This window comes from Triticum aestivum, chromosome 7B, assembly GCF_018294505.1.
Source record: "Triticum aestivum cultivar Chinese Spring chromosome 7B, IWGSC CS RefSeq v2.1, whole genome shotgun sequence".
Taxonomy (NCBI): domain Eukaryota; kingdom Viridiplantae; phylum Streptophyta; class Magnoliopsida; order Poales; family Poaceae; genus Triticum; species Triticum aestivum.
Window position 1 is genome coordinate 527306454 of NC_057813.1, and position 8381 is coordinate 527314834.

Below are 8381 nucleotides of genomic sequence, written 5' to 3' on the forward strand. Positions count from 1 at the left end.
CAGCCCCAAACTTTCAAGAAACGACAGCCTAAGTTCTCTAAACCATAGTTCATACGGTGTCATCTCAACGGAATTATGTGGTGCCCTATTTAAAGTGAATGTGGTTGTCTCTAATGCCTAACCCATGAACGATAGTGGTAATCCGATAAGAGACATCATGGTATGCCCCATATCCAATGGGGTGCATCTATGATGTTCGGACACACCATCACACTATGGTGTTCCAGGCGGTGTTAGTTGTGAAACAATTTCCACAATGTCTCAATTGTGTACCAAACTCGCAACTCAGATATTCATCTCTATGATCATATCATAGAATTTTATCCTCTTGTCACGATGATCTTCAACTTCACTCTGAAATTACTTGAACCATTCAATAATTCAGACTTGTGTTTCATCAAGTAAATATATTCAGTATCTTTTCAAATCATCTGTGAAGTAAGAACATTACGATATCCACTGTGTGCCTCAGCACTCATTGGACTGCACACATCAAAATGTATTACTTCCAACCAGTCGCTTTCTTGTTCAATTTTACTGAAAACGAGGCTTTCAGTCATCTTGCCCATGTGGTATGATTTGCATGTCTCAAGTGATTCAAAAACAAGTGAGTCCAAACGGTCCATGTCGGTGTCAAAACCGGCAGATCTCGGGTAGGGGGTCCCAAACTATGCGTCTAGGCGGATGATAACAGGAGGCAAGGGACACGATGTTTTTACCCAGGTTCGGGCCCTCTCGGCGGAGGTAAAACCCTACTCCTGCTTGATTAATATTGATGATATGGGTACTACAAGAGTTGATCTACCACGAGATCGGAGAGGCCAAACCCTAGAAGCTAGCCTATGGTATGATTGTTGTTCGTCCTACGGACTAAAACTCTCCGGGTTATATAGACACCGGAGAGGGCTAGGGTTACACAAAGTTGGTTACAATGGGAGGAGATCTTCATATCGTATCGCCAAGCTTGCCTTCCACGCCAAGGAAAGTCCCTATCCGGACATGGGATGAAGTCTTCAATCTTGTATCTTCATAGTCCGAGAGTCCGGCCAAAGGTCATAGTCCGGCCATCCGGACACCCCCTAATCCAGGACTCCCTCAGTAGCCCCTAAACCAGGCTTCAATGACGACGAGTCCGGCGCGCAAATTATCTTCGACATTGCAAGGCGGGTTCCTCCTCCGAATACTTCATAGAAGATGTTTGAACTCAAGGATAGTGTCCGGCTCTGCAAAAATAAGTTCCACATACCACCATAGAGAGAATAATTTCGCACAAATCTAATCTACTGACGTATTCCCCAATGTGACATCACGCCACAGTCAAGTCTTTATTCGAATCGTTTTACTGTTCCACCTCAGCGTGTTTAGCGAGGCGGTTTCCTTGGCACGTCTTGTCGAAGCAGAGATCGTGTCCCCTTATTCCGGGATTCTCATCAATACGGGCGTGGGTAACCCAACCGCGTCATTAACCGCGGCGCTTGGGATATAAGCGAGTTTTATTAGGCTGGTGGGGGCTCGGCCGCCCATATAAGGGGATAAGGATCTACCCTTTCCATTTACGCCTTCTTCCTCCTTTGCTTATCCCTGCCTGCGCACTCGAGCTCCATCGCCCAAGCCTGCACATCTCGCCTCGACCTACTCCAACCATGTCCGGAGCAGGAGGCAAATGGATGGCCTCCTCCGTCACGGAGGGGCACATCAAAAGGTTGCGGAAAGCCGAATACCTGCACAACGACATTGCGCACCGGCTTCTAGACGAGGGGCAGCTCATCCCCACCCCTAGGCCCCATGAGAGGTTTGTATTTCTTCCCCATTTCCTCCGCGGACTGGGCTTTCCTCTTCACCCGTTCGTCCGGGGGCTCATGTTCTATTACGACCTGGACTTCCACAATCTGGCCCCGAACTTCATCCTCAACATATCGGCGTTTATCGTCGTGTGTGAGGCCTTCCTCCGCATCGAGCCCCACTTTGGCCTATGGCTGAAGATTTTCAGCGCCAATCCGAAGGTCGTGGGCGGACGCCAAGCGGAGTGCGGAGGCGCCATGGTGGGCAAGATAGCCAACATTACATGGCTTGAGGGTGCCTTCGTAGAGACCATCAAAGGGTGGCAATCGGGGTGGTTCTATATTACCGAGCCGCGTGACCCTGAATGGGCAGCGGCCCCCGAATTCCGGTCTGGCATCCCCACGCGGCTCACATCTTGGAAAGAGACGGGCCTGTCGTGGGGTAATCCGGCAGAAGTGACCGGACTTCAAACCTGCATCAAGGACCTGATCGACAGGAAGGTTAAACTCGTCACCATGGTCCAGGTCATGCTCTTTCGCCGGATACTCCCGTGTCAATGACGGGCTTTCAATTTGTGGGAGTTCGACCCGGCCCAGCACCAGACTCTGTCCCGGCTTTTTGACACAAAGCACGAAGATGCCTGGAAGGTGCTATTCAAGAGCTCCGAGGTCTCCCCTCCTGTCACCGAGGATCGCGGCTTCTGCGCAAAGCGCCAAGCCAGTGTGGTGAGCTTTCTTTTCCCATTTCGGGGTATTTTGTTTTACATAGTTTAACTCTATGCGGGATCTAAACCCCCTTACCTTTGACAGGACTGGCTGAAGAAGTCCGGACAGGTCAACTGTCCGCCTCCTTTGCCCGAAGACCCAGCGGATGCTCATCTAACCAAGCTGCTGGTTCCGGCACCTCACGTGGTGTCGGAGAAGAAGGCCAAGAAGAAGACCACGGGGACTCGAAAGAGCTCCCGGCGCCTGGTGGTGTCGGATTCATCGCCCAACAGCCCCGAAGCCCCCTCCGCCTCGGAAGACGAGGAGGAGGAAGAAGAAGAAGAAGAAGCCCCTCCCCCTGCAACGGGGGAAGGAAAGAAAAGGAAGGCCGCCCCAACTGGGGAGGCCGGAGGGTCCAATAAGGGAAAAACCCTTCTGCCGGATTACGCCTCCGATGCCGAAGACGGCGGGGAGGAATGGCCATCCAGGGTCAAGCCCCTGGCAAAATCATAAGTGTCCGGATACCCGAATAACTTATGGCGCTCCTCTATTATTTGGCATTTTCTGACGCCGGATTCAATCATGCAGTCCGCCCAGAGCTCAGCTTGGCGATTCGTCGAGCGGCTCCCTGAATTTGTCGGATGTGAACAACGCTTCACTTCCGACGGCCTCCTCCCCTCTGCCTGTGGACGACGCCGAGGTGGGGTCCCGAAGGGGACCGAACCAGGAGGAGGTGGTCCCGAAGGCGCCTCAAGGCGACCTCCTGGACTCCAGGCCCAAAGGGGGTAAAGCCCCAGAGGGATCCAAGTCCGGCCCTGGGCCGGACACTGCTCTGGAACCATCAACGGTTCTAGAGTCCGACAGGTGGCGCCTTCATAAGAAGGGCAGGCCTACGACGCCGGCGACCTCCGTCCACCTGGACGCGCCGGATAATTTGCAGGAGGTGCTTAACGGCGCCTCCATCGACGAGGAACACTGCACTGTTATGAGTGCGGTGATTCAAAAGGTTCAGTCCGCAAAGAGCAGGCTGACAGAAGCCTGTACGAGTCTGTTAACAGGCTTTGAGGTATGTATTCAAAACATAAAAATGTTCACCGTATAGACAGTAGCCCCTGATGCTCAGTTTGGTGTTCGAAAAGAGAAGCCAAGCTGAGGATCTAAAAAGATATACGCAGGAGTCTAACAGAAATATGTCAATATGGGAATGCAGGCGTCGCTGCTGACCTCTGCCGCACTCACTGCGGAGGTCAATGCATTGAAGCAGAGCCTCGAGTGGTCCGAGAACGAGCTCGGCCTTGCCAAGAAGTAGCTCGAGGACAAGGAAGGTAAGTAATACCTTATTAAAGTAGTACCTTATAGAAAAGGATTTGGTTGCAAAAAATGACAGGAATAACGTGGGTATTACAGGGGCCACGACCGAGGTGGCGATCCTGAAGGAGGCGGTCTCCAAGGCCGAAGATAGTGCGGCCTTGGAGCGCACCGAGCGAGAGAAGCAGGAGGCGCGGGTGGCGGAGGTGCAGCAAGAGCTCCAGGCTCTCGTGAAAAAACACGAGAGTTTGGAGCGTGACTCAAAGACTCGAGAGTCCGAGCTCGCCTTGGCTCTTGAGAGTGCCAAAACTGCTAAGGCCGAAGCCCAGAAGGTCCTCCAGGAGATCGAGGCGATGAAGGAGATAGCAGCGGGTAAGGCATTCTTTATGCAAAGCAAGAATATAAAAGTAAATTATCTGTCACTTACCCGGATCCGGAGCCCTCCAGGAGCGTTCACCCATCTGCCCCGTAGTGTGTCTAATGCTGCCGCGTTCTACCAAGCCGAGGAGGGGAGCTCGACGGAAAAGGTGTTCTGGTCTCAGTATGCTGAGGCCGAACATCCGGTGCCCCTGAGCGACCAGCTGAAGCAGCTGGTCGAGCTCCACAAGGTGGCCGAACATGCCACGAAGGGCCTCATAGTTCGGCTGTGGCCTGGAGAGGCCATGCCTGGGAGCTACTTCGGTCTGGTGCGGCGGCTGGTGGACGCGTGTCCGTGGATTGAAGTCATCAAGCGCTCTGTCTGTATTGAAGGTGCCCGTCGGGCCCTTGCCCGTGCTAAAGTGCACTGGGGCAAGCTGGACGCGGAGAAGCTTTTGACGGACGCGCCACCGTCGGGCAAGGAGTATCGCACACCCGAGATGTATTATAAGGGCGTCCTGAAGGGTTCCCGCCTTATAGCGGATGAGTGCTCCAAAGATGTAATTTTTGAGTAGACTCGCATGTTGTTATCCTGTGCGCTGAAAACTTTGTTCATATGCGCTAAGCAACGCTTGTTAATTTAAAATATTACCTTCTGTGCGGCCGTTTATCAAATCTGAGAGATGCAAGTCATCGGCTTCTACCCCCATGCCATGAGTGCTGGGGTGTTCGGGATAACCCTGAGCACTCTTGTTCCCATTCTTGGGTCCATCTAGAGAGGCGCTCAGCACAGCGAACCAGGCCATCGGACTTATAATGCTTTATCACTCTCACTTAGCCATAGAATTCTATAATTTTAAATTTCGGCGAAGCCCCTAGTATTCGGAAGACCGAGTTCGGGGCGCTATGCACGCCTTGGCCAGATAAGTCCGGCTCCTCGCTCTAAGCGGCATAAGTCTTTAAGGACTCGAAAAACCTCGCGAACAGCGACCGGTCTCTCGCACTATCATGACGGTCAGTTTTAGCTTTCTCTACTGAGGTGTTAACCTAGCTCAACTGGGGCCCAATCGTAGTAGTTCTCCCAGCGCTACCTTAGCCAACATTGCGGAACGTAAGGTACCAAAACATGGGAGCTGGGCAAACCCAACTATTGACCCAAGACATGATTCGGAGCCGATGCATATAGTGCTATAAGTTCGGGGTGCCGCACTCGTAAGAGTGTTCGGTCTTCTCACACCATGTTATGGGGCGCTTAAGCCCCTGGTGTATTGGCCGTACCAAAGTGTACGGTTCCATAATGTCATGACTGAACATATTTGTATAAAAATAGATGAATACAATAATAGATAAGAGCTATATATTGTTTATTTATAAAAGAGCTGCTATGAAAGCAGAATGATACAAATAATGCGATAAGCAAGGGATGGGATTATTTGACATGTCCCCCTCCAGGGGCAAGCTACGTGAATTTAAGCAAAACGGGTATTTAGCTCGTTATAGAGACCACCTGGACATACAACGCGGCTTGTTCGTGCCCTGGCTGTTGCATCGTGTGTTCAGCGAGTTTATTGCCAGACAGACCTTCCGGATAGTTGGGTCCTGAAAGTATATATAAATAAAAAAAGAAAACATCAAAATAGGGATCCCCTAAGTGCGGTTGAGCCGCATTCTGGGCGTGCCGTAGTTGTGCCCCTCCCCTTATGCTTGCGGTATTTTCAAAGCGTAATTATGTATGCGTGGTACCGATATCACCGTCTGGCGAGGGCTGGGGTTGGGGCCGCACTGCTATGCTTGCTCGGAACGTGCCAGCCGGCTTTGTAGGAGGTTGCTTCGGGCGCGCTTGACGTTGTCCGGATGTTTAACACCCGGATTGGGGAACTGCCTTGAGAGGCTGCTCTGTACTTCTGCCGCCAGGGCCGCTATGTGCTCCTCCGTTCGGAGAGAGCGTTCAGTGTTTCCATTTACCGTAATGACTCCGCGAGGACCTGACATCTTGAGCTTGAGATATGTGTAGTGCGGCACTGCATTGAATTTTGCAAATGCGGTTCGTCCGAGCAGGGCATGATAGCCACTGCGGAATGGGACTATGTCGAAGATTAACTCTTCGCTCCGGAAATTATCCGGGGATCCGAAGACCACTTCAAGTGTAACCGAGCCTGTACAGCTGGCTTCTACACCTGGTATGACACCTTTAAAGGTTGTCTTTGTGGGTTTAATCCTTGAGGAATCTATACCCATTTTTCGCACTGTATCCTGATAAAGCAGGTTCAGGCTGCTGCTTCCGTCCATGAGGACTCTAGTGAGGTGAAATCCGTCAATGATTGGGTCTAGGACCAATGCGGCGAATCCGCCATGACTGATGCTAGTGGGGTGGTCCCGTCGATCAAAGGTGATCGGGCAAGAGGACCATGGGTTGAACTTAGGGGTAACTGGCTCCAACGCATAGACGTCCTCGAGAGCACGCTTCCACTCCCTTTTGGGGATGTGGGTTGCGTATATCATGTTCACCATCCGCACTTGCAGGGGGAATCCCTTCTGTCCTTTGTTGTTCGGCGGCCGGGGCTCCTCCTTGTCATCGCTACGCAGCCCCTTGTCTCTGGTTTCGGCACTTAACTTGCCTGCCTGCTTGAACACCCAACAATCCCTGTTGGTGTGGTTGGCTGGTTGTTCGGGGGTGCCATGTATCTGGCACAAGCGATCGAGTATCCGGTCTAAGTTGGATGGGCCCGAGGGGTTTCTTTTGAATGGCTTCTTCCGCTGACCGGGTTTAGAGCCTCTGAATCCGGCATTGACTGCCGTATCCTCGGTATTGTCGCCATTAATGCGGCGCTTGTGCTTGTTGCGACGTGACCTGCCATTGTTGTACTTGGTATCCGAATTACCAGGGCTCTTGGTTATGTTATTGCTACGAGCTGGCCAGCTGTCTTCACCCGCGCAAAAGCGGGTCATGAGTGTCGTGAGGGCTGCCATAGATTTCGGTTTTTCCTGTCCTAGGTGCCGGGCAAGCCATTCATCTCAGATGTTGTGCCTGAAGGCTGCAAGGGCCTCGGCGTCCGGACAGTCGACTATTTGATTTTTCTTGGTTAGGAGCCGTGTCCAGAATTGTCTGGCCGATTCCTCTGGCTGCTGGATTATGTGGCTTAGGTCATCGGCGTCTGGTGGTCGCACATAAGTGCCCTGGAAGTTATCGAGGAATGCGGATTCCAGGTCCTCCCAACAACTTATTGACTCTGCTGGCAGGCTGTTAAGCCAATGCCGAGCTGGTCCTTTAAGCTTGAGCGGGAGGTATTTGATGGCGTGCGGATCATCACCACGGGCCATGTGGATATGAAGGAGATAATCCTCGATCCATACCGCAGGATCTGTTGTGCCATCGTATGATTCGATGTTTACGGGTTTAAAACCCTTTGGGATTTGATGATCCATTACTTCGTCTGTGAAGCATAGTGGGTGTGCGGCGCCCCTGTACTGGGCTATATCGCGACGTAGCTCGGATGAGCTTTGTCTGTTGTATTCGGCCTGGCCGTATTTATCATATCCGGCATGACGGTTATCGTCCCGTGATGTGGGGCGCCCACGCGATCCGTAGATCGATCTTGTTTGCCTTGCCTTATCCTCCAATATGTCTAGCAGGTGTGTTGCGTTTCCCCGTGCTCTGGTATTTTTGGAGCGGCGCTAGGGTGCGGCTTGGATTGAGGGCCGAAAGGCCTCTCTGCCGCGGCCACGGGGTGGCCGATCGGGCGCATCGTACGCTGGTGATGTAGGTTTAGTTGCTTCCTCCTCTAGTTGGGGTAGCAGTCTGCGCTTTGGGTAACTCTTGGAGGGGCGTTCGAGTTTATACTCTTCGGCCGCCAGGACTTTGGTCCATCTGTCGGCTAGCAGGTCTTGGTCAGCTCTAAGCTGCTGCTGTTTTTCTTGAGGCTGCTTGCCGTGGCCATAAGCCTGCGTTTGAAACGCTCTTGTTCGATGGGATCCTCTGGCACGACGAATTCGTCGTCGTCGAGGCTTGCCTCGTCTTCGGAGGGAGGCATATAATTGTCGTCCTCGACCTCTGTGCCTGCCGCTCTCTCATGAGGGCTGGCTCTTTCGTCCTCCCGCCCCGAATCCTGCTGGAGGGGGTTATCTTCGGCACTATCCGGGGTGTTGACGTCTCTGGTGCCGGTTTTGCCGTTCTTGCTTTGGCGGGATTTGGAGCGGCGCCGCTGACGTCGGCGCTTGGGTTGCTTCTTG